The following is a 27,618-nucleotide window of genomic DNA, read 5'->3' as shown; positions in this document are numbered from 1 at the left end:
ATGACCATGCCTCTAGCTTGGTCCTTGTGAAGTTCTGTAGCATTTGCCATTCCCTCCTCCCCATACTGACGAACAAACCCACCAGGAAGTACATGATTAGATTTTTCTCTGTGGTTCAGGAGGAGTCTATGTGGCAGAGCCTGCCCAGCAAGCCTGAGACTTCTCCCTCATTGACGGGAACAAGAAAGAAACTGGAAATCTGGAATCAGAGTCATAGAGGTTTCACATTCTCAAGATGAACATTTTAGCATGGTGTGGATGATTTCCCAGGAAGATCCCCCAAGAGCAGAGGATAATAAGCCCACAACAGTGGAGAGGGTCATATCTGAACTCAGAGTGAACTTGGTAGAAACAAACCGTTCCAGGGAAATTTCGGAAGAACGTGTAGTTTCAGGGCCGACGTGCCTGAGTGTCAGATGGCTGACCACAAGGACTGACACATGTTGGGTTTGTGAGACACAGAGGAAGTCCATGCTTCTGGTTAATTCTCACCTGATCATCCCATTTATGTAGCACCAAAGAGTTCTTTCAGTAGGTCATGGGATGTGTCAAAACTGTCCACAATCCTTCCAACCCAAAGTTCTGGACCTTGGTTCTGTGCAGACTTGCAGGTCTTTATCTGAATAATTAACAATGGGATTAGAACCTGTGGCTTAGAAGTCCCAGCAACACTCTGCTGATGCTGGACTCCCCACCAGTGATCCACCAAGAACTCTACTCAGCAGCTGCCTCATTTTGTCTCTGGGGCCAAATTCCTTTTCTTTAGAAGCACCACAGTAGCAGATCCATAGATTGTGTGTGTGTGTGTGTGTGTGTGTGTGTGTGTGTGTGTTTGGTTTTAAATTTGGAGAAATCATTTCTGAAGATGTCTGACATTTAAGAAAATCTGGCACCATGTTGCTACCACTGGAGCCAAATGTCCCGTGTGTAGAAAGTAATGCACAGTTCAATGTGCTGATTATGCCAAATTATCCTTAACATTAACACTTGTGCCATATGTTGATACCCTAAACTCAATACTCCTTTGGCTGAAATGCAAAAGGAAAACATTCAGACTGAGTCCTGTTCCCTTCCTGTGTAGACACTCCTCTAAAGATGCCAGCAACTGGACTCCTTCACAAAAAAACGAGGATCTGCTGCTTCGTTCTTGGTGAGAGCTGAGACATAGGAGTGTGCTGATCACAGAAAATCCAGGCTTGCCAGCCATGTTGCCTGAGGTGTCTGCCTGGCCACACTGCTCTCTGTTCCTAATTAACCGGTACATCTCTTTAACAGGTCTTGGGTCATAACTTGGAGGCAAAGGCCAGTCTCCTCCTCCCCCACCATGGCATTTGAGAAAGCAAGACCAAAAGGAGGGCTGAGTTCTTTCACTAAACTCAACAACAGTCTTATGCCTGTCACTCAGGCAATGTGCAGGCAACTAGGGTCAGAGACTTCTGTACACACCCCATCTAGACCCAAAAGCTGGTCCTCGGAGACTCTGAGCTCACATCCTTCTGAGATCCCCCGCTCAGTAGATTCAACCCATCTCTATAGCATGCTGCCTCCACAATACAAGGAGGAAGAAATGGGCTAGTACCACCCAGGTGCCAGCGCCCTCCTGAGTGCAATGTGCTTTGTCCAAGTCAGTGCTATGGTTTCTTGGGCACCTGTGTGGCTCTGGTGGTAACTGGCTCTCCTTGAATCATGGGAACATGGTTCCCCCAACACACACTTTAGATATTGATCTAAAGCAGCATCGAGGGGAAGGACAATGAAGATAAAGTCAAATTATCAATAAAATTAGCAAGATATTTAAACTATGATTGGAGTCCTGTGCCTGGGGCTTCATTTCATGGCCTTCAGTAAGGTTTGTGCATTCTTGGAGCCTCATTGGCTTTTTTTTTTTTCTGTAACATGAGGTATACACAACATTGAAGGAGAATATTTGAAGTCTGACAAGTAATAGAGCCTTAAAAAGCCCCAAGAGTCTGATTGTTTTAAAATAATTTTTATCATGGGAAAATTCAACCTATGAAAGTAGAGAGAGTAATATAATGAATACTTGGTCTTCTATCCAGTTTCATTCCATGACCAATTTTCTTTCACGCCTACCTACCCACTCTGCTTTCCAATTAAATATATAATTGGGAAACAGATCCATAATGTCATGTTAGTTCACTAAAAAATACAGCTGCTCCTAGGCATCCATAGGAGATTGGTGTCAAGACTGCTTCAGTTATCAAAATTCCCTTGTATAAAATGTCATAGTAAGTCGGGAATGGTGGCCCGTGTCTTTAACCCCAGCACCTTCGAGGCAAGTAGATCTCTATGAGTTCAAGGCCAGCCTGGTCTACAAACTGAGCTCCAGGCTACCCAAGGCTACATAGTGAGACCCTGTCTCAAAATAAAAATTAATAAGTTAATTAATTTGCATATAACCTACACAAACCTTCCATATACATCATCTTTAGATTACTTATTCCTAATTCATCATAAGTGTAAACTGTTGTATTATTTAAGAAATGATGGTGGGGCCGGGCGGTGGTGGCACACACATTTAATCCCGGCACTCGGGGGCAGAGTCAGGCGGATCTCTGTGAGTTCCAGGCCAATCTGGTATCCAAAGCGAGTTCCAGAAAAGGTGCAAAGTTACACAGAGAAACCCTGTCTCCCAAATAAATAAACAAACAAACAAACAAACAAATAAAGGGGGGAATGTCTGTACATGTCCAATACAAACACAATTTGAAAACTTTCTTTTCAATCCAAGGTTGATCTGTAGAGGCATAACCTGAAGATGTGGAAAGATGATTATTTGTAATTATTTTAGTCTGATTATTTTAGTCTTATCAACAGTATTGTTGATAAGAACAAAAACAAAACCATTAACCATTTAAGTGTCAAGTCAGTATTCAAATTTCCCTTAACAAAATCTTGTGCTGTTGTTCTGTTGTTGTTGAACATGAGAAGTCTTTTGGGGGTTCTGTCACTTTTTTACAAAAAGACAATTCCCCACTTTCCAGCTGTCATAAAAGAGTCTGCAAAGAACGGTCAGGACCAACCACATGCAAGCCAAGAAGGAAAAACTGTCTTTAGCCTAGAGTCAGTGATGAGAGCCTTCCTTATGGAAAACTGAGATAGTCTTACACCGATGTCCACGAATTCCACAGCTGTTCAATTTCAAATGTAAGAGGCACTGCTGTTTATGGTAGGAAGGAAGAAGAGACTCCCCCTCCCCCACCCCATAGCTAATGTACCTTCTTCCTTTATTCCTCAGGTGGAGAGAGAACAGACAGCCTTCATGGGCATTTATCCACAGATCATTCATTAGCCTAATTCTGGTCAGAGCACCTGAGATCCTCTGTATATAGCAAAGCTTATGGACCCTGACGTCATGTCTTCCAGCATCCTATTTCATCTTTCACTGATGTTCTGCTAGAATGTAGGCTCCATAAGCACATGGACATTAACTATTTCCTGACATGTCTCATCTTGAGCTTAACATCCTAGCCTAGATATTGGGCCTATATCTTCAGGGGATCAGGAAGTTGGCAACTTCCTAAACTCAGATTGGCTTAGGAATCTCCCAGCACAGTACTGTGCTAATTTCATTCCAGACAGAATATAAAGGACTCCTCCCTATATCCTCTCCAGCTCCCCTTCCTCTTCCAACTTCACACAAACACACCACACAACTCCCTTCTTTCCCAAGGACACCACTCAAGAGATTTCTAAAACCGAGACTCTGATCCAAACAGCCAACACACAGTGCATCTCACTGTTCACAGGAAGACAGGAGGCCTCTGAGCAATTTCCTGGCCCTAGGTTTTTCCATTCCAGTAAATGAAGCCTTCTTCGGCTCAGGAACCTGTCTCCGAATGCAGCCAATGCCTTAATGGAGCATGTCAATTGTTACAACCCGCCTTGTGTCTTTGTTCTTATATTTTTTCCATTTTTAGTGATCAACAATTAGATCCTCTGCCCTGGAACTTGAACAACTGACTCTTCTAAGTGTTGATGACTTCTTAGGGCGATGGAATGTGACTGGAGAGTTTCCTTCCTAAGTAGACATTTTTATTTAATAATACATGAGACTGAAATTGCACTCGTCACCTTGAGAGACTTTTGTGCTTTCATGCTTCATTAGGTCGGGCAGCCCCTGAGTTATGGGTTGGACACCAGCAAGGTTAAACCATTTGCCTCAACCCACAGCTTGTTTTGCTCCTAACAAAGTACTTTGTCTTTTTTAATGCACAAAAAATATAATTAATAAAAAAAAAATGTAGTGTTCTAGTAACTGCATTAATCAGTAAATTGGTTGGAAGCTATTGCCATATACTTTTGTCGGCCATATGTGGGGGCTCTCCTTGTCTGTATTGAGTCCTCTTTGTCTCCTGATGTCATTTCATAGTCCTCCTCCTGCTCCTCCTGCTCCTCCTGCTCCTCCCCCTCCTCCTCCTGGTCCTCTTCCTCCTGCTGTTCCTTCTACTCTTCCTCACATCCTCCTCTGCTTTATTCTTTCCTGCTTTCTAAGGTGCTGTAGCTGCTAAGGGGTACACTCATATATCACAAACCTGGCCCCAACCCTTGCCTTCCCCAGAGCCCCAATTTCAGATGATGAGTATATTGTCATTACATGCTGGGATGCTGTGGAAGGGATGGTGGGAACCATAGAGTACCATCTTCTGTAGTGATGATTAACTTAAAACATTTTCATTTTGAGTGTAAGTACAGAACAGGACATGGGAGACACAGTTTGAAGTCTAATTTGCCAGTTACAGACAACTCAGTATTTCTCAAGTTTTTCACTTCTGTTGGGGAAGCTTGGACTAGAAAAGTCAGAGGTGGACTGACTTCACTGAGCACTTCCTAACATAACTGTGACATAATTGATGGCACTGTGCCCCAGGGGATGAGACATTAGGAATGATTCTCTAAGAGCTGGTCTCCTTTCACTGTTCCTCAGAGCAGGGGTTTCCCTCTGGAGATCATTGCTTGTTTGTTTTTGTTTGTTTGTTCTGAAAGTAACTGAAGCCTTCTGGAACCTTTCCTTTGGATCTTGAAGATCCACCAGGCAGAAGCCTTGCTGAACTGAGGAGAACATGGCTGTCTTAGCAAATAAAAGCAGTAAGCAAAGAAACCTAACAACACCTGAGATTTGAGAGAAAAACCTGCCATGTTTTCAGAAATAAAGATTCTGTTACATAGCACACTAGATGTGTCGAAGCCCCTGAAGGGAACTCAAAATGGGAGAAAAAAATTGAATAGTGGCTGATCTGCAATGATTTTGAGTTTGCTTCAGCCCAGACATTCTCAAGGGCATATGCATACGCCCTTGAACCTGAGTTACTATCTCAACAGTAGCATATAGAGGCAGGCCAGGTGCCATGTATGCAGCGCTCTGTGGAAGGCACCCACCTCGAAGGAGCTCAGAGCTCAGGAGATAGATACCCACGGCTCAGGAGACAACATCACAAAATCGGAGTTTGGCAATCAGTTCTGCCACTTACTAACTTTCCAGCGCTTCAGTGAACAAGAATCACAACTACCCCAAATACCCATCCCCCAGGTGTTCAGGCTACACTTCCTGATGCCCATTATAAGTAGACACGAACATGACACTTGATGCAATATAAGCACAAGGGTCATGGGCCATTTCTTTAGAATGTTCGAGAAGTGGTTTTACGATTCCACATCATTTCCTTTGTCCCTACTGTAGCCACGTGAAACTTTTCAATGACACTTATTATATTGGTCTAGGGCCCAAAGTTAAGATACCAGCGTCAAAGCCACAGTTTATTCATTTAATGGATATAGAGCAAAGCAAAAATAAATCCTTGTTTTCCTTTGTCTTTCCCAGTGAAGAAATAGGACTTTTTTGTATTGAATCATACCTTTCTCTTTCCTGACAAATACACTTTGGATCTGCAGACGAATTCAAATGTAGTCTCTATGCATGGCAGAAGGCCAGGGCTAACTAAATATTAGTACTTGCTTCTGTTGGCAAATGTGGGCCTTGCCTGCCTGTGCCTAGTAGCCACAAGCTAGACTACTCTTTGGTGTGTTTTCAGTTTAGGAAGGACGAAAATGAACTCTAAGACCTGTTAAAGTATTCCGTAAAACCCTTTAACAAAATGAGAAAAACTTAATGGAAAGAAAGGGGTTGTGCATTTCCACCCTGGGAAGAGAATTTTCTCTCTGAAGTTTGCCAAGGGAAAAGGAGCTAGGGGTCTTACCACAGGGTTACTCAGAAGGTAGGATTAAGATTAACGGAAGCTGAAGGCATCACAGGGTGCTCGCTGTGTAGCACTGTGCTGAGATCAGGGAGTGAGCACCTCACATGGGGCACAGACTTATTCACTGATCAAGATAGTCAATGAAACAATCCACTCGATACCTTTTTAAAGCACCTAAATCTACTTTTGAAAGAAAACCTCCTGCCCCAAATTACTCTACAAAGCGGTGTCCTTAATCTATACTGAGAAGGGTAATCCCAGGTGATGAGTTCAGAAGACACTCACTGGTGCTTCGGACCTCAATTGGTGATGAATTTGAGATGCGAGGAAAGAGGAATGGAATGTGGATGCCACAGCTGACTAGCACATCTACTTATGAAAGGAATGTGCTCAGCGGCAGAGTGCCTCTCTTCAGAGACAAGAGGAAATGTAGGGAGGTGACATAGGAGGACACTTATTCAAGAGTTGTTCCAAAGAACTGTGAAGGAACATCGTGTTCAGCATGGAGGGTCAATGCTGAGAAGGCAGTGATGGCCCTGACCTTCTCCAGGGGACTTGTTTTCTATCATGCCATAATAGGGTGTACATGGAAAAAATCTGACACCACTGCCTACCACCAACCGTTACCCACCAACAGTAGGCCTTGGTCACTATGACCACCAAAAGCACGCTTCTTACTCCCACATGCCTCCAGGGGGTGCTACATTGCTCTTAGTTGAGAACAAGGGTGAGGGAGCTGTTGGAAGTGATGTAACAGAAAGCCTCCAGCAGGTCATAAAGGACTCCATGGAGGAAGAACCAGCCAAGGAAAAGCCCACCCTAAGATGACCTTCAGTGCTGTCTGCATCTTGCACTGACCTATGAACTTGGAGTTCAAAGACGGCAGGACCAGTGTAGAGTGCCATGGAGCTCTGAAGGCATGGTGTGGGATGGAGTAGAAAGATGTAGAGAAAGGGAAAAGGAGAAGCTGAGGGGTTGTTTAAAATGAGTGCTCTGACTTTCCTTGGCCCTCAGCTACTCGTCCCCGCAGCTGTCGCAGGGACCTTGTAGGCTGTGCTACCGATCACAGAAGAGGCTCAGGTGGGAGAGCAACTGCCCACCTGGGGATCTGCCGTGCCTGTGGGAAACTCTCTTCCTGGGCTTTAGGTTGTTGTGATTCTTGGGGAGGAGATAACAGAAGATGAAAGATGAGAAAGGAATGTTCGCAGAGCATCTGTGCAGTCAGGCAGGGTTCTAAGTAAGTTCAAGCATGCTATATCACCAAGGTTGATAAAGGAGGAGCATACACTTAGAAGTCAGGGGCCTCAGGTCTGAACTCTGTCTTACCAGTTATAACAAGCTGCTTAATCTCTGAGCCTCAGTTGTTTCTTTCATGCAGAAAAAAAAAATGAGTATAAAAAACGATACCTGTTGGGTTATTACAATATTATAAAGTATAAAAGAGAAAGGCTATCAAGCAAGGGAGTATGGATCAATGTTAATGCTAACATTTGATCTTCTGACATACTGGTGAGGGGAATAGTCTCAGGGCTACACAAGTGACGGAAAGAGACTGGAGACAAGGTTAGGGCTGGAGATTAAAAAAAAAAAAAAAATCTATAATTTTCATTCCAATCTTCTTGCTTGCCCAGCCCAGTGCTCTTCACCTGGGCTTTCTAAAAGACAGCCACGGTGGTTGTGCTCACCTTGAAAATGGGCCCAAGATGCCTGCTTCTTCTCTTTGCTGGCTAAAGCCATCGTGGATGACAAGAGGTGGGACATGTTCTGGGTCAGCCGTGATGGACAGGAAAATCAGAGAGCAGGCACACAGGAGTGCAATTTGCTGGTAAGGAGACAGAAAGCCACAGCCTATGGACATGGATGAGGCCACCTGTAGGTTATGGAATCCTGTTAGAAGCTTGGACACTTGGTGCCTTATGTTTAAATATTGGAAGAGATGATACTTAGAAAATATGGATGGCACTGGGCAGAGACAGGGCTGGTGAAAGCATTCGTCTGAATTCCTTTCCATATTGCTGCTAATTTTCTGGAAGGCTTGAATTTAATCTTGTTTATTTTAAGGTCCATAGCATCAACATAACCCCCCTGCCCCCCCCCCACACACGGGGTGCCCAAGGAACAGTAGCTGCCATGATAAGAATAATTATCCTCAGAAAAATGACTGATTCTCAGAAACTGGTTGTCTGACTTGCCTCAGAATTCTGTTTTTAAAAACAATGTCAGCCTGTACCAAACTCAGGATAAAGTGGTCCATTTTAAACTCTACCATTAGGTTCTTTTCTCTTATATTCAAAAACCTCAACTCATGTGACACCCCAGTAATACGTGCAATTTTTATGTATCAGTTAAATAGATTTAATTGATAATTTAACAGCCCCCCCCCAAACACTCTAACCCCCAAGCCAACTGTTTCTGTTAAGCCAGAAGGTTGCTGATAATACTAAAGTTAAATATCCCTCCGTGAGATGATCTGGAAGCGAAATTATCAGCTGGCTAAATATTGAGTGTGCGGTGAAAGTTCACTCACACTTCCCCTTGGCCCTCGGATAACCATGTCCCTCAGCATTTTGGTTTGTGGCAATACAGCACCACTTGGCTCCTGTCCTCTGGTGCAGAGGGGCTCATAGGTTTGTCTCCTTTCACAGCCATTGGTGATGGAGAGAAAAGTGTGCCTCACACAAGCTCTAGGCCCAAGCTCAAGCTGCTGGCCCCTTACATGTGGGTTTTGATGCATCAACACAATAGGGATATGAACCTGGAAAGGCGCCTGAGCCTGAAGATCCAGGAACATTCCCATCCTCTAGCCTGAGCTCCCCCAAGCCCACGCTCCACAAATGGAGCATCTGCATGAAGGTTGTCTTCACTGCCTGGCTGGGACCAAGGGAATGTGGGTGAGGAACTGCCCATCTCCAGCGGCCCTGCTTCCTCCTTCACGTTTTCTCTCGTTAACTCCATGCCAGAATGTCTATTTGGCCTCAATAGTGTGTCAAAAGCAGTGTTGTCCTCGTTGAAGACATCACATGTGCTTGTTCAGATGACTGTCACAGCATCCAAGGCAGTAAGGTTCTTCTCTTCACTCTTCTCAGTGAAGGAACTAAAATATGGGTAGGCTGGAAGGTTGCCCAAGGTCATATGGACAACAAAAGAAGGAACTATGACTTTGGAGATTGTTGATAAAAGAAGAAATACGGCAATAATAACGAAGACTAGCTAGTGGTGGTGGCACAGGCCTTTAATCCCAGCACTCGGGAGGCAGAGGCAGGCGGATCTCTGTGAGTTCGAGGTCAGCCTGGTCTACAGAATGAGTTCCAGGACAGTCAAAGCTACACACAGAAACCCTGACTCAAAAAAGCCAATAAATAAATAAATAAATAGAAAAAAAGAAAGAATTATTAAATAACGAATACTTCCAAATACTTTGATCAAACACACAAAGGTGGAAAAGCTCACTGTCACCAGAATCCTTCCCCCAAGATCCCTCTACAATGTGTTAGTAAACTCCAGGTTTGGTTCCAAGAGTAGATCCCAGACTTCTCAGCATGGGGACACTTTACAAATTTGAAGAATAAACCTATTTTACAAATCCTGAATGAGTCTGAAAAAAAAAAAAAAAAACCCACAAAATAAATAAAAGCTACTTTGAATTCCGTAACATCTTTACATTGATTTCTAGATAATTCATTGCCATGGTAAAACCAGGTTTGAATACTACAGCTACTTACCCTTCCCAACCAGCTGGCTTGCAGACACTAGGAGCCTGACCCGGGATATACTCTATGGAAACTCAACATTCTGAGATCCTTTATGCTGACCTCTGCCCAGGTCCTTGTTGTGCCTGGGGCCTCAGCTTCCCCATCTCTAGGGATGATATGAAATGTTGTTTTTGTTTTTCCTTTGAGACAGGGTTTCCCAGTCTAGCCCTGGCTGTTTTCTGTAGATTACTCTGCTGACCTTGAAATCAGAGATCCCCCTGCCTCTGCCTCCTAAGCTCTGGGATTAAAGGCATACATTACCACTGCCTGACCCATCTGAGCTTCTCATATCTTCCCACACTTTGAATGTCTTGGACCCTTCTAGAAACTATTTTTTTAAAGATTTAATTATTTATTATGTATACAGTGTTTTGCCTGCATGCCAGAAGAGGGCACTGGATCTCATTATAGATGGTTGTGAGCCATCATGTGGGTGCTGGGAATTGAACTCAGGACCTCTGGAAGAACAACCAATGCTCTTAACCTCTGAGTCACCTCTCCAGCCCCATGAGATGTTGTTTTAAGCCTCTCACAGAATTAGTGTAAAACCATGATGAGTTCGGAGGGCTTCTGTCTGGGACAGTACAAAAATGGTTTACCGTACGGTCTCTGGCCTGTCTAGTTTTCATGTGGTTAAGAACGACAAACACCCTTGAAAGATGGGTTCATAGAGCAAAGTACTAAATGTGTTCTCTAAATTCTAGGTCAAGAATAGGACAGAGTGCGTGCCAGAGGGGCTCACTGTAACCTCACAGGCACACAGGGGACATTCACCTCACTTAAAAGGCATCAGAGATACTTCTGCAGTAAGATGTGTGTGGGGCAGGGTGCATTGCCAGGAAGGCCAAGATGCTTGAAGTCACAGGCATCCACAGAGAGCCATCTGTATTTAGATGGCTTCCTCTCTGGCCTAAAACTGCAGTTGAAACAGGGGGTTTATACTTCATCAAGTGATAGGAGATTTTTGGCTTGATGGCTTGCTTCCCTTTGACCTGAAGACATATTCAGATTTTATGGATGGCTGCTATGGAGAGGTTACACAATGCTATTAATGTTTGATAGCATTTCATGCCTATCGAATTTAAGAAACCTTCAGCTTGCAAACTGAAACTCATGGTAACTTAATGGTGTCAAGCCACTGCACAAAGCCACAGTCTCATAACTTCCAACCACATCTATCTCAGTTCTAGGCTGGCATTGATGCCAAAGGACAGACTCCTAAAAGACATTTCCCTCTGTGACATCAGCTAAAGGGCAGCAGAACATATTGCAGCCTCTCCCATGGGGTTGTTGGAACACACAAAAATAAAAAGTCAACCCATCCACCTAAGGAGGTCCAGTTCACAGGGCTAAGCCTCAAACTGAACTCGAGGCCTCTCTTTTCTCTACCCTCAGGAAAGCACCTGTCTTATGAAAAAAGACAGTTCCACTTCTTAATCAAAGGATTCCCACATAGCACTCAGGTGTGAGTTCCTAACTGCACTAAGTGATCCCAAGAATCGGTCCTCTCAGTTGGCACCTAAACAGTGCCATGCCTTCCAGTTCCTGCCATACATAAGATATAGGAGAGATAACAATGCCTGCGTAGAGCGCGGGCAAGCAAGATGGGGGCGGTTCATCTCTAAGAGCTAGTCTTAGCGTGCGGTTGGGACTACTCCTGAATCCTGTCTAGCTACCGCGCGTGCGCACGCGCGCTCTGCTGGCTTCCTAGGCTGCCAGCTCACCCAGATTTTACGTGTTGCCAAGAGGATGGGAACTAATAAACGAGGAGGCTTTGCCCGCCCTTAGATGTGGCATTTCATGACAAGTTGGTGATGGAATAATAAGACGAAAAGAGAACCATGAGGTCATTCTTAAAGAACGACAGAACTTAAAACCAGATGCATCCTTAGACGTTACTGGTCCAGCTTGTTCATTTTTTGACTGAAGGAACAGCAGCTCTGTCACATGGCTAAGGTCCTAGGGTTAGGGGCCTGGCATGCCTGACCTGGAGCTCAAGATTCCTTTCTTTCTCTCTCTCTTTCCCAAAGTTAAATTCTATTAGCAAGTCTACCATATCTTTCTAGAGATATTCTATGCAAATTGAAACTAGATTCTGGTTTTCCATTTGCTTATAAAAATGATTCATTCTATCTCATCAAGGCACCAGAGCCTTTCCCCTGTACCATACAGGTTGGATAGTATTCCTTTAGGAGAAAATACAGATTTCCATAATATTACCCCCTCTTGTTATTTAATCAACTTTACTGAGTTATAATTTACAAAATATAAAATTAAGTGTTTTTAAATATTCAGTGTGATGCATTTTAGAAAGTCCAACTATCACTAAAATCCTTTTAGAATAATTTCATCAACCTCAAACGTTCCTTCACACTTCATAACAGTCCTTCAATAATCCCACCCCCAGCTCCAGAAAATCACAAATCTAATTTCTGTCTCCATCATTTTGTGTTTCTAGAAATTTCATGCAAACAAAAGCTGTCAGCAATTCTTGTATGCCAGTGTCTTTCAATAATGTTGTGCCTGGCTCCTCTGACACGGAGATTCACCCACAGTAACGCATGTATCAGAAGCCACTTCCCATGCCTGAGAGTATTCCGTTGCATAAACATGCCAGAGTCTATCTACTAACCAACTGATGGCCCTTTGAATTATTTTCAGCTTGGAATTATTACAAACAGTTCTATTGGGAATATGTCAAGTTTTCACATAAACATATTGTTTTAGAAGCAAAGTTGAATTATATGGTGAGTATATACCTATACTGTTTTCCAAAGTATCGGTAACCCTTTACATCCATACCATCAGTGCACAGGGAGAGTCCAGTCTGCATATCCCTGTCAGTGTTTTCCATCCTCTTGGGTTGGAACATTTAACCAGGTGCCCAAAGGATCCCTGCAGAATTCAAGTCTGCATTCTCATAATGCAGCAAGGGCTTTTCCAGTTTTATATTTCCTCTGTACTTATACATTCAGAAAATGTCCCCCATTTTTAGTTGGGCTAGTGTATCCTTATGAAATTCAAATAGTTCTTTATATATTCCAGAAATAAAGCCTTCACCAGATAAATGTTTTGAAAATATTTTCTCCTACTTTTTGACATTTTATTTTTCTAGTGATATCTTTTTCTTGAAGAACAATGTTTTTAGTTTTGATAAATCCCATTTATCCATTTTTCCTTTTGCTGTTTTGTGTCTGTGTGTGTGTGTGTCAGTGTGTGTGTGTGTGTGTGTGTGTGTGTGTGTGTGTGTGTATGTATGTGTTGATGATGATGATAAAACATCTTTGTCATCTTTGTGCAACCAAGGTTACAAATATTTTTTTATTTTAGAAATCTGATATGTTTAAGTCACACCAGAGTCTAGACACTCCATGTGTTTATCTGGGTCTATCAAGTGGGTAGAAACTGACATCTGAGTTTTAGTTTGTATTTTCCTATTATGAAGTGGGATGAGTATTGTTCATTTTTTTTTTTTTACATGTTTACAAGTCAGCTGTGTTTCATTTTACGTGAAGTGTGTGGTTAGTGCTATTTCCCCGTGTTTGTTTCCATTGGGCATTCTGTGATCCACTCTGCAAACGCCCTCACCCCACCTGACTCTGTTTGTTCATTACCTTCAGGGCCTGAAGACACCCTTTATTGTACTTCAATAAAATGTATAATATAGCCGGGCGGTGGTGGCACATGCCTTTAATCCCAGCTCTCGGGAGGCAGAGCCAGGCGGATCTCTGTGAGTTCGAGGCCAGCCTAGGCTACCAAGTGAGTTCCAGGAAATGTGCAAATCTACACAGAGAAACCCTGTCTCAAAAAAAAAAAAATGTATAATATATGCTAAGGTTTCTTCTGGGTCAACTGGAGCCTCCCTAATCTTGGATTCAAAAGCTGTGGAGCCCCCAACTGGATCAGTCCCTCCGGATAAGTGAGACAATTGAATAGCTTGAACTGTTTGGGAGGTACCCAGGCAATGGGACCCGGACCTGTCCTTAGTGCATGAGCTGGCTGTTTGGAACCTTGGGCTTACACAGGGACACTGCTCAGCCTGGTAGGAGGGGACTGGATCTTCCTGTACTGAATCCACCAGGTTGAATTGAATCCCCAGGGGAGTCTTGACCCTGGAGGAGATAGGAATGGAGGGGAGGGGCCAGAGAGGAGGTGGGGGTGAGGGCGGGAGGGGGGAGGACAGGGGAACCCATGGCTGATATGTAAAATTAAAACACAAATATAATAAATAAAAAAGAAAAAAAACTTTCTCTTTTTAAAAAAATATGTATTCTTTCATTTAAGGATAAGAGATATGTTTTGATACAGGGTCTCACTATGTGGCTCTGGTTTTCTGAAACTCCTTATGTAGACCAGGCTGGCCTTGAACTCACAGAGATCTCTCTGCCTCTGCCTCTCAAGAGCTGGGATTAAAGGTGTTTGTCACCATACCATTCTTAGAAAAAAATGTAAATTATGTATGTGTGTGGTGGGGGTGTGTGCATATGAGCACAGTGACCACACAGAGCAGAAGGAGGTCTCAGATTCCCCCCCCCACCTCCCTGACGTGGCTAGAACCAGGCTTGGGGCCTCTGCAAGAGCAGCAAAACCCTTAACCCCCAAACCATCTTCCCACCCCCATCCCCATTCTTTCATTTTCTTTAAAAGACATCATGTTAATGTAATTTTAGAGTCATCGAATGTTTTCATTTTTAACATTTGATGTCCCTAGTCTATTTGCAGTTTATTTTAACATAAGGAACACAGCATGCTGTTAGTTTATTTCCCCAAAATAAGGGCCTAATTCTCATGACTCCTACCCCTTCTTCAACTGCACTCAGTAAGCAGATGAAACACTTTACGAATTGTTTCTAGGAGCCCTTGGCTCGTCCGTCACCTTCTCCCCAGTGCCTCATGCCGATGAAATTCAAGTGCTAAGGAAAACATGAAGGATATCGGCTTGGATATACAGAACACTAAGAATCGGTCCACCTTCTCAGATATGATGTTCTCCAGTTAGATAAGTAACTTACGTTAATCTTTGGTCTCTTAGTCTTCTATGAAGGCCAGTGATTTTGAAATGGCTCAGTGTTCACACAGACATGTGTATGACTCTCTGGCATGCCCAGTAAGTGGCAGCATCTTATCAAGTAAACCAGTTCTCCCTCCCAAGACATCCAAAGCAATTGAAGAACAATTGCACTTAGCACTTTACATCCAGGCAGTGAAATGGGATTAGCTCTGCATGAATCATCCTTCCCAAAGGAATGTACTAAAGTCGTGAGACATATTCCTCTCAGGAGAGCCAGAGGGTAGTCATACCATACTGCCCTGTGGGAGGGAAAGGTTTTGAAGACACGTGAAGTGGGGTCACCTTCTTCCAAATAATGCAGTGTTGGGCAGGGTCTTGTGTACTAAAACCTAGACTTCAACCTCTGTGCTCAGATGTGGGGCCTGAGCTGCAGCCAGGACACGAGAATTGTCTTTTTCTGAAGTTCTCTGCCTGGATGACTACACACCAGAGATTGAGTAGGAAACAGCCGGTGTATATGAGGGCTATGGGCCACATGGGAGGAGATGACCACAGGCATACGCAATCCCAGCTTCTCTAGAGGGCTGAAAAGATGATACACACAGTAGACCGGTCTTGTAAAACCTACCGATGAAGCTAGCCCTTCATGCATGCTTCTGAACCCACAACATCCACCTCCAGTATTTCAGGAACCCCCATCTCAACAGTTTAAGCACAGAGCCCCAGAGTATTCAAATGGGTCAGGATACACGTTTTTTTTTTTTTTTTTTTTTTTATCTTAATACTTGAAGATCCTGCTCTGTGCCCTGCCCCCAGAACTTCGGGGAGGTTACAGGAGGATGCCAGAACTAGAAGACCAGTCAGCAAGAAACACAGTGGCCGGCCCTGCTGCAAGAGCTGCCCCACGAGACCGCTGAAGCCCGAAGTTCCTCTGCTCCCGGGACTGCTATGGAAGCGGGGCAGTGAGGGAGGAGAAGCCACCGGGTCCCTCCGGGCACAGGCCCTCTCGGGTCCCCGCTGCAGCAAGCACCGGCTCTTCCGGTGCTCTCCCTCGCTCCTTCCGCTGTTTCCTTTCCCCACCCCTCCAACAATAGCCCCTTCTTGATTTCTGTTCTGAGAGGGAACGGTGAGTCCCCGGCAGAAAGGAAACTCTAAAGATTCTTTCCGCAGACGTTTCTAGATGAGGGGCGTGAAGTGTGTGTCCTGGCATCTCCACTTTGGCTCCGATGCTGGACACAGGATCCTGGAGACACTGGGCTGACCGGGGGATATTGTGGAGCTTTCTACAGAAGAAGCTGAAAGAGAGTTCTCTCTCTCTCTCTCTCTCTCTCTCTCTCTCTCTCTCTCTCTCTCTCTCTCTCTCTCTCTCTCTCTCATTTTAGATGGCTTTTTCTGTGCTGGAAATTAAATCAGCGTATTGTTTAATTGGTTCTCAGATTGCTGAAAAGGCAGAGCTCCTTTTCAAAGTATTGCTTTGCTTCTGGACGCCAGATTCCTGCTATCTTCTAGAACCAGGGATCTGCCCTGGCTGCCTTTGATTTTTGGCACCTAAAATACACCAGAAACGCAATACCCTGCAGGAATGGGATCTTTGGGACAGAATTTGTTTGCTGGGCGATACCACCATATACAAGTCAAATGTTGCCCTGAGCTGAGCGGATCAGAGACTAGTCTGGTAATGCCACTACCATTGTCTTAATCAGAGTCACAGTTCAGATGGTTTTGTAATGCCTTGAAACAGGGGCCTGCCTCACCCTGTGTCCAGCAGGCCTAACACCTATTGGTGCTGCTTGGATTAGAACAGGTAGCAGAATTGTGTGGAACTGTGATTTGGGGTTCAATGGCTGAAAGACTGAGTCTCATCCAGCAGGTTTGGGGTGGAGCCCGAGGCTCCACACTCCTAACAGGCTTTTAGGTGATGTCTTGTTGAGGACCCTCTGGCCACATTTGTAGGGTCCTGCCTGAAGGGGTGTGCCAGTTTTAAAGGTGTATCAGCTACAGATGCTCTTCCTTTCTTAGTGAGGAAGCTGAACACAGCAAGCTCAGTTTGGGGAAGCACAGCACTTTCTCTGGCTTCTCTGCACATCTGCAGGTCAAAGATGGGAGAGTAAAACACCTGCTACCTACCTCAGGAGGCTCTGGTGCATGTGAAGCTTGGGGAGGGCCCCAAACCTGGTATGGGCTCTACCCCAAACATGATCTCCGGTTACATCATCATGCCCTGACTTGGTATCCACAGATACAGAGACTGAGGTCAACATGGGGCCACAATCTATAGAAGGAAATAGGGGACTGGACCAGAACAGCCTTTGTGTGGCCCTGGTTCTAAGGAGACAGGCTTCATCAACACGGGCAGGCAGAGCTTTCTCAGGCTCTACTACAACAGTAGAAACCCTGGACGGGGTTCTGAAAGGTAATGAACATCACCCCCAATCTCAGCTTGCTATTAGACATTCATACTTTCCCCACGAAATTTGCCAAATGAATGTAAGACTGGTGAGAACCAGTTTTTGCCTATCTTCACAGTTTTTAATTAAGTGAGATACACCCAACAGGGCTTCCCATTTCCCTCCCTGAACTCACCCCACAGTGTTCTGTCTCTCACCAGCCAGGACACCCTTTCATTTGCATGCACAGCCTTGCCTACAGTAAACTCAAGAGTGCTGCATTCATTCTCTCAAAGCCGAGTCCTGGCTTGTAGATCGACCTTCAGTCGAAGGAAAACAAATAATCATTCCCACTCCCTGGCCAAAAACAATTTGCTAACCCATCATCTGCCCAGAAAACAAATGGAAAATAAAATACAACCAATAGTCTTCCAGTGTATCTCTCTGATAAATGTTTATCTCCCATGAACAAGTATGTGGGTTGCCTGCCAGCAGGACCCTGGAATACATGTGTAGCAGCCCCATCCATACCAATAGAACACGCCCATAGAGCTCCAGTCAACACCAGTGTGGAATTGCCAAACTGGCAGTGTGGGATTAGCTAGACCCTCCCTTTGCCCAAAGCTTGACCTCCCCAACCTCGAAAGCCTTAATTAATTAATTGCTTCATTTGGCATTGTATAAAGACAGCACATTTTACTGGACAGCCCATTTTCATAATTCATCTAATCAACAAATATTTATTATGTGTCTGTTATATGTTATGTGCTGCTGTTCTAGTCCTGGGCATACAGCAATTGACAGAAGCAAGTCCCTCTTGTGTGGGTCTTCTCACTGACTCCCATCACTGACTTTGTCCAGCCCCGTCATCTCTAAACAGAGGTCCATACAAGTGAAAACAATCTGCATCTTTCAGGTATCCAAGGGATCATTCAGGAGTGGCCAAAGTTGTATCAGAACATAGGTGTTCTGGCTCCTAATCTTTTTTTTTTTTCCTCCAACACCACACCACATTGAAAGGCACCTTTAGCACATTGGTATGGGTACCAGTCTGCATTGTATCAGAGCCTTTATCCTAGAGAATCAATCTCAAGGGCTTGGGCTTGTGGGGTAGAGTCTGGGCTGTTTTTGGCGTTCCATGTTTTCTTTTCGGAAAGTGGAAGGAAGTTTGGGAGCTAAATAAAAGCATCATTTTTGCTTGATGAGCTAATAGACATGCTGGTTATGAAGTTTAGAACAAGGGAGAAAAAAATAGTTGGTTCATGCATGCCTCCTCCCCCACCCAACACACACACCCAGTGCTGGCCGGGACCTTCCTACTGGGGAGTCTGAGCATGAGGACTTGCTGCTGGAATGCTTAGGGAGAGGGAGCTCTGAGTCTCTTCCCCTGTTTTTCCTTCTAAGCCATGGCACAGTCACCGCCATCTTCAGAATGAATGTCTGTACTCCTCCACAGCCAGGGTAAAGGTCACCCACAGTGAAAAGCTTGGACATGGGGAAGTGGGTGAAAGGAGGCACAGATGTCTGCAGCATCATTCGATTCCCTTCCCACGTGCATCTAAGTGGAGAAGTTTGGTCCCGAAGAAGCCTTTCCCAGCAGGGAAGGCTGGAATGTGGCTGTTATGCACTGGGGAAGCTGGGGCAGGACGATCTTTAAGAGTTTGGGGCCAGCCTGGTCTACAGAGTGAGTGCCAGGATAGCCAAGACTACATAGGAAACCTTGTCTCAAAAGAAAGAAAAACAAACAAACAAAACAAAACAACAACAACAAAACCCAAGGATAGACATGAGCCTATCCTACAATACCAGCCTTTGTTTCAGGTGAATTCAAGGTTCAGGATATGTGTACTTGGTGTGTGCCCAACTTGAAAATTATAAGGAATAATTTCTTCTGCTAAATCATTGGTATATTATCGAGCAAGAATAATTACCCAAACAATGGGAATTTTAGTCTATTCTCTCAATTTGTCAAAACACAGGCCACCTAAGTACTAATATACAGCTCTGAAAAAAAAAAAATCCCAGCTGACAGTGATTGATGCCTATGACCTTCCGAGCATTGTGCTGACTGCCTCTTATCCGTAATTCCACTTAATCTTCAGAATATATTGTATTAATGCAGTTTTACAATTAGGGACACAGACTTAAAGACCAGGTCTGAACCCCACAATCAGCAGGCAACAAATTTGAAATTCAAGCTCAATTTGTATCGCTACAGCCTGTATTTTTCACACTCTGCTTGCTCTCCTTGGGCTCACCCATGCACACATAGCCCTGGGGGACACATACCATGACGAGAGATCTAAACTATATTTAACTGAAGGTGGGGCAGGGACCAGCGGAAGAACAAGTGCCTAGCACACATCCTAAGTTCAGCCCCTAACACCCCCAAATGAGATTGGCCATTGGTAATTTAGTTATTGGTACCGTTTTGGCAGAAATCAACTGATGAAGTCTTATATCATTCCAAACTGGAATTTCCCTAATGATATCAAAAAGGAGCCTACGATGTCCCTAAAGAAGAGTCACTCTGGAAATTTCCACAAATGCCAACTGGCTCTTTGGAGTTGGATAAGAGATAAATTGAGCAGCAGTGACCTAGGCTAATTAATGTCCCTGAAGGATTTTTTCCTGAACTTCCGCCCACCCCCACAGTATCCAGCAGCTATCCTGGCAATGACTTCACCACTCTGGCTCCTTAGCCTTGGCCACCATGAAGGGACATGGTAAACATGGTCTCCCCACTTTTACCTGACTTGTCTTTAAACAGAGTGACCCTGAAGCCATTTGTCTCCCATCACATCACATCTGAGGCTTGTTCTCAATAAGCAAAGTCCTGTGCTAGTATTTTAATTGGACACAACATTAATAATTTCATGAGAAATGAAACCAAAAGAAGTCACCCCGCGCAGCCCTGCTTTTCTTCTGGGGTCACAATTGCTGAGAACTAATACAAGACACCCAAGATGATCAGCCTTGGAGGCTGCTGCCCTGAGGTGTGTGAGGACAGGCTAGGGCAGGAGGGGGGAGAGCTGGGCACTGCTGTTACACACTCATTTGCATCCTTAAGTAGGCAACTGCTAATCACACCTCTTTCATGTAGCTTGTTTTATGGGAATTCTAGGAGAAGCATTTTTTTTTTTTTCAAAACAAAGGAAAATAAGCCTGTTAATGGAACAAACCCTATATTAACTATCCAGTTCTATCAGATTTTCTCATCTTCATTAAGATGATGGCTCAGTTTCAAATAAAGATTGAGTACTTGTCATGGTTAAAACATAACTGGCCAAATTAATCTTAAAATGGCTAGCTGCCTCTATTACACTCTTTACAACCTGAGGATTTCAACCCATACATACCATAGAAACGAGTAGTTTGAGAAGTGCACATGGTCATCGCCTTCTACCCATCCAGCGCCTCAATGGATTAAATTATCAGTAGCCGCAGCCATGCATGCCCCAGTCTTGGCCTGACCTTGGTGACCTGTTTTTGACAACATGATCCTGGCTCCCTCATGGTGTGCCATAATAAGTTCTTGGTAACATTATCCTCTCTAACAAATGCAGTGGGAGACAGTGAGATGTTTAAACGCTGGTGGCACTGTGTGTATACGCCCAGCTACCTTGCTGTGTTCTATTTGGCACTTAAAAAAGCAGGCTCCGAGTGACTGTTTTTCAATTGCATCCATGGCTTAGTGTTTCATTCTTCCTGACACGAGCAATCAATCTAAATCCTCCCGCTCCAGTCACACGCCGATTTTCAAAACTAAAGCTACATGCCCAGGAATCTTCACCTTATTTTGGGTAGCACATGACACCCCCCCCCATTGACGGTGGACAGTACATTTACATTTCACCCACATGTGGGACCCCTCCCATCAGCCCCCTCACATGCAGCACCATTTCAGAGCGACGTTCCCCTTCTTTTTCTCCCACTTCAGTGGCAGAGCAACAGTCACACATGAGCAGTTCTCTTTGGGAAGGTGGAATACAGAATGGAGAGAAATAAAAAAGCAGAAGGGCGCCTCACATCAGACAATTCAACAAAACCCCTAGCAAATAGCAGTTCCCAACAGACACCCTGAGAGGGCTCCCAGGATGCAGCACAGGGGGAGCAGCGATTCCACCAGCAGGGCACACCACATGTCCCAGTGGCTCCTGGTTAACCCAACCAAGTTGTCCGTGCCAAAACATTCCGATTTAACACAGCCCCGATACAATTCTATTTCCAGTTCTGCCAGGCTCAGCTTTGCCAAGCATTCATATTCTCTTCTGCAAAGAGGCATGAGTTTACATTCTGGGCCATCCATCAGTCACACCTTTTGATTAAAGAGCAGCCCAGTGGTTTCTGTGGAAGATGCCGGGTCAGCCTCCATCGCAAGGACATTGAAATGAAGGTAGAAAGGATTCTGTGGTCACTTACCAGCTCCTGAGGGCTGAGTGGCTGCAGCCCCACCGCTTTACCTGGTCTCTGGCTGTCTCTGCCTTTCCCTCTCTCTCTCTCCCTCTTTCTCTTGTGTACAGATTGCAGGGGAACTTAGGGAACTCGCAGGGCCAGTGTTTCAAATGACTTAAGACAGAGAACAGGAACAATACTTCGTTCTCTTTTTCTCAGATGAGTACCTTCGGGAAGAAGGAAGGAAGGGAGGGGAGAGGGAGGAAGTCAACAACCCTTCGCTTTCCTGAAAAAAAATAAGGAAACAGAAGATAGACATCTCATTTTCTCTTAAACAAAAATGTTGGAGGAGGGGGGGTGCAGAGAAGAAAGGAAGAAAATCTTTACAGAAAAGAATTCCTCAGATATGCTCTCTGCTCTGGGAGCTTTACTGAGAGGAGAGCTCCTGAGTGGCCCTGTCCTGTCCAAACAAACGCAGGCTCTCCTGAGCCGCAGCCTCTGGTATCTGGCTTGCAGAACTGATACAGCCCCAAAGGAACAAATCATGTCATGTCGACTCTCAGCTGGGCAAAGTTGGGGCCACTATGCTAACCAAAGGGAACCTGCAGCCTCTAACAAAGGGCATGGTGGCTGGCCACCCAGGCCTTTTGGCTTTTCCTAGCTGCTTTGAGAAACCACCCTTCCTTGGCTGATTCCAGGTTCTTCAAGTTCCTCCCGACCAAAAAGCAGATTTACGCACTGCTCACTGAGCTCTGTGCAGTGGGCCAAGTCCAGTTCCATCTTTGCTGATGGACGAAAAAGGAAAAGATGCCGCTTTAGCTTGGCGCTGCCGGCCATAGTTAGATCTGACTCTTGTTTACATGCCCTGTCTCTCTTGGATATAGTCACCTCTGGAACTCTGGAGGAAGAGTGCTAATTTGTTTTGAAAATACTGTGAAACAGCCGAGGTCTTAGATAAATCAGTCTTTTTTTTTTTTTTTTTTTTTTTTTTTTTTTTAAGGAGGGTGGGAAGGCTGAGTAGGAGCAGAGAAAAACGGACTGAGCATCCTTTACCGAAGATGGAGCTGGGGCTCAGTGGGCAGGCCTAGGCTCTGTGAAGCATGCCTGGCTGTACTTACTGAGGAAGCCAGGGCTCAGTGGGCAGACCCAGGCTCTGTGAGGAATGCTTGGACTTCAGGGGAGGGAGCTGGGGCTCAATGGGCAGGCCTGGACTCTGTGAGAGATGCCCGCACTTACGGAGGGAACTGGATTCAAGTCGTGCTATTAGCTTTGATTATCTTTGTGAGTCTCGAGCCCTCCATTCATTCACTCAGTTGAGACCATTGTCGCCACAAACAGGAACCAATAGTTGTGGTCCTTTTTTGGTGGCACAAAAAATATTGCTTATAAGCTGCTTCCTTGATTTACTTGACAGTGGAAAAAAAATGGGGTGGGGAGTATACCTGATGGACTGCCATGTGAAGGTGAGTTCACAGAAAGTGAGGCTTAGGTTCAGAGTCCATATGACACTTTCACCAGGTACTATGGTCCACAACATTGAGGGTTTATCCCATGTTTTCTAGCTACATCTTGGTCTCTGTCTATCTGCCTGCCTATCTACCTGTGGGTTAAATGTGTGTAAGACCAGAAAGGGCATGTAAGAAGGGTAGTCTGGGTGTCTATAAGAACTGGGAGGACCCCATTCTTTGCATTTGCAATGCATCCAAGGCTCCCACAGAGACTCCCGCCATGAGTGAGCCTATCCCCACAGGTGAGGGCCCCAACAGCCAGCAGAACTCCTCTGCCCTTCAGCCAGTGGGGAGCAAGCACTCATCTGCCTCCTGAGTCCTCTCCAGGGCTCTTGCCCTCTGCTGGCCTTCCTCTGCATCCTGCATCTGCAGGGAGGGGAGGAAAAGGGAAATGGAAAGCCAGAGAAACACACACCAGAGAGCGAAGATGGCAAGAACTGAAGCAGAGACTTCAGAGGGGAGGCACCAGTGAGCACAGCTGGGAAGAGTCCTGAGGCTGTGGAGCACGGGGACTGTGGAGCACGGAGGCTGTGTAAGGAACACGGAGGCTGTGGAGCACGGAGGATGTGGAGCACGGAGGATGTGGAGCATAGAGGATGTGGAGCACGGAGGCTGTGCAGCACAGAGGCTTACCATACAAAGCAGGTCATGAGAGAGAGGCCAGTGGGAGCCATAGGGAGAGGGTGGGCATCAGTCATCACAGCAATGAGGTGGGAGGGAACAGACAAGAGTCCCTGCAGCCAAGAAACCTTCACCACCTCAGGAGCCACTCACACCCCATGGCCCTTCCTATTTGCTATTCTTCTTGCAGCCTCAGGCCAGGCCAGGCTGAGCTCCAGGAGTCCAGACCCAATCCAAAGGATTTCCCTTTCAAGTCTTCAGAGTGTGGGGACTGTCACGTTGGACCCTGTTGTTTTCTCATGGCTAGCTGACCCACCCAGCAGAGCCTGGACAGGAACATGTCCACTCAGTGTGCTGGCCTTGGATTCCGGGTGTCAACCTCTAGTAGGCTCTTGGGATGCCCATGGGCCTCCCCGAGGTTGCTCCATGCAGACACCTGGCTGTAACCTGCCTGCTAGAACCACAGGGAGGCTTCTTCCTCTTTCCTTGCACTGCCAGTCATCTGGAAAGCCACCTAGGAGCCTCATCCCAACACCCAGAAACTGCAGCTTCCTCAGTCCCTCCCACTAGGCCTCCTGAGAGAGATCTGAGTCAGCCCCTAAGCTCTAGTGAGCTCCTGGAGGCTGGTCTGGATCCTATTGAGGGAGAGGGGAATGGGCACTAGTACTGAGCAAGTGTGAAGATGTGTGTGCGTGGCATGGTTGTAACCTGGACGTTGGTTCCCACCTCCATAATCGCCACATAGCATGAGGACTCACTATAGAGATCATTTGAGTAGGCCAGAAAGGGCCATAGACCCATGGGACTTGGAGAAAGGCCAGGATGGGACCAAAACAATAATCTAGCAACCCAACATCAGCACCAGCTTCCTCTCTCCTCAGTGAACTCAGCTCATCACAGCTTCCCACTTCTAAACCATCCCAACTCACGGACGTCTCCGGCTATGATATCAATGAATTTGGAGGCCTTCTGTTCACCCTGGGAGTAATTCAGTCCCAGATGGTGGAGGTAGGGTTGAAACAGAATGTACATTCTGAAAAGCGAACCAAGAGCTTCTTGTCTTGCTCAGTGAAAGTCCACAAATTGTGCGGTCCGCGTCCACGGCCACAAAAGCAGGGCTTTCACGTTCTTTCTACCACACCTTTCCTCAGGGGACATCATCATCGTCGTAATGTCTAACAACAGCTGCTTTTGAAGTTGTGTGAAGTATGAACCTGGCTTCTGTTTATCTGCCTGGGGGTTTTCAGCCTTGGCATTTTTCGAGATTCCTCCCCAGCACTGAGCTCATTCCATCTCATTGCTGCCCGGTACTTCAGGTTGGGACTACACCACCGTTTACACGTCTGCTGCTTTGAATCATTTCTACTCTACAGCATCGCGTCTGTCCCTACCAGATGTCTTCTTAAAGGTCAGAGGCGGGTCTCATTTCTCTCTGGGAAGAGCAACTCACTCTTTTTGGTTGGTTGCTTGGTTGGTTTGACTTCCTTTGCCATCCAGTTCCTCCTCACACCTGGGATACGCAGTGTCAGGGTTTCTTTTTTAATCAGATGGATTTGGTTTGAGGATATGGTGATACCTTGGAGATGCTGGCAGAGTGCCTGAGAACTTGAAACGAGCTATGGGGGCACTGTTCTCATTTCTGGAGACCACGTCTCCTGTTCTCCAGCCTCGTGGTGTGGACTTCGTCTCTTGGGGTTCTACAGACAGCAAGTCTCTAATGCCTTCTGGGTTCCATGTGGACACGCAGAGTCCTATCATATCATCTGAGTGTGCCAAAGGGTTGGTTGAATCCCCAGCCTGAAAATGCTTTGAAATATCCATTGTCTTTGTTCATTCTCTCTCTCTCTCTCTCTCTCTCTCTCTCTCTCTCTCTCTCTCTCTCTCTCTCTCCAAGCCCTGATGTTTTTCAAAATATGCCTCTCAAAATCTTGGGAACATTCATGTCTTTCTTCCTTCTTAGTTTTAGTTTATTTTGTTTTGTTTGCCTGAAAATTGATATGAAGGATTCATTTGAACGGGTTACTGGGGAAGGAAGTCTGTCATATTCATTATATATTGACTATGACACTGTTTATTCTTCGAATGTCATGATCTACCTAAAGGCACAGCAGCTCTGGGAAGGAGGTGCTGCCACTGTCCACCCCTCTGTGGCTGAGAACACGTAGTCATGGCACTGTGGCACCATTTCAGCATCACGCCATCAGTAAAATGACAAATCCCAGGAATTCTGGTTCAGGCCCCTAATTTTAAGCCACAGAACCAACTGGTTTTGCCCTCTACATAAGCAATGCCTGTCAAGTAGTCAAAAACACAACAAATGGTCCCTAAAATTGGAGAAATTGTGCTTTATACTGCAGAAGCAAAAATGCATGGCCTAGACGCTCACTAGACAATCATTTAGTGAGAAGTCTGTGGGTTTGAAGGCTTCATGCTGTGAGTGGTCGGTATGCTTCTGGATTTTGTTTGCCTGGTAGAGGTGAGAGCTATATTAAGCAAACTAAACAAATCATGCCTGGATACCTAAACAAATATCATTGCTTAGATAGCCTTTTCCAGGGAAAACTGTGTGTCAACTGAGGCCCAAAGAACAAGCATGTGCCAAGGGAAGATGGTAAGGGGGAAACTCACATAAGGACAGCATGGTAGGTCTGAGTTCGGATCTGTACTTGCTCACAAGAAGGATGTAAAACCCTTAAAGCTTTCATATGAGAGATGAGATTGCCACATAGACATTTCAGAAAGACTAGCTTGGCCCCTATGCAAAGGCAGGTTGTGGAGAGGCAAGAGTGAATGTGGACAGGTAGTTAGTTGTAAAGCACAGGCTATGTTGATGGTCCTGGTGAGGACTATCAGAAATCCAACCAGGCATGCTAACACCTGGACACAGGATAACCATGACAGATTGACAGATATGTCGATAGATTGTATGACAAGAAAATGAAGATTGACAATGTGTGGCATAAATAGTTTATGAAAGATCCATAGTGTCAAACATCTTCCACCACACCCTTAATTCCACCCCCACTTGCCAATCTGAGTACCTAACCTGCCTTTATTCCACTCTGGCGTCCTATCGCCTCGCCTTTCTGTTACTGTCTCAACATGTGTCCTTATACCTAAGTTTATCAACAGCCACACCCCAGAGTTGGGCCCGCCCAGTGCTGTTGCCAGAAAGCTACAAGCGCTTCTGAAGCTTGCCTGAAAAAGGCAAGTTTGGGTGATGTATTAGAAGTTGAAACAGCTAGAGATGAAGAAAATACATGTTAGCTATTCCGTGTTAGAACATTGTCTAAGCAAACTCTGCTATACACGGTGGATTGGTAGTATTAGAACTGAGCACACATGGTTGTAAGGATTATCTGAGACTAAGAAGAAGGAAAAAAATACAGACTTAGCTTCTCTGGCCACACAGTACCTAACTACCTTTGCAAGAACACACATTTCCATACACACTAAGCAGGCAAATATCTCTGCATCAGACATCAGTGTCCTCTAATTCAGTTCAATCCTGACAAGGTCTACATAGAGAAACCATTTGGCCAAAAGCTGTGAGCTCAGTCTCATGAGCCTGCTCCCTTGTTCCAGGCACAAACATGGGTTTTTAACAATCTGCCTATAAGCTGGGGCTTTCATAACCTTTTCCTTGGCTTGAATAATTTGACAGAGCAGAACTCAGAATTCAGAACTCAGGAAAGTGACAAGCTGTTCAGTTCTTTGTTATGAAGG

At 45.2% G+C, this 27,618-nt stretch overlaps 1 protein-coding gene across 1 annotated transcript in view; it reads right to left on the bottom strand.

The window, feature by feature from the left end:
• Znf366 (zinc finger protein 366) overlaps positions 1-21,966 on the bottom strand; it is a 59,972-nt gene extending 38,006 nt beyond the window's left edge. The window contains exon 1 of the mRNA XM_036207384.1: positions 21,791-21,966. The gene's annotated coding sequence lies outside the window, so the exon portion shown is untranslated. The remainder of the gene's footprint in view (positions 1-21,790) is intronic.
• Between the last annotated feature and the right edge of the window lie 5,652 nt (positions 21,967-27,618).

The sequence above is a fragment of the Onychomys torridus genome, chromosome 15, assembly GCF_903995425.1.
Source record: "Onychomys torridus chromosome 15, mOncTor1.1, whole genome shotgun sequence".
In the NCBI taxonomy this organism is placed as follows: domain Eukaryota; kingdom Metazoa; phylum Chordata; class Mammalia; order Rodentia; family Cricetidae; genus Onychomys; species Onychomys torridus.
The sequence above is the reverse complement of the archived record's forward strand: the minus strand, read 5'-3'. Positions and strand labels throughout refer to the sequence as shown.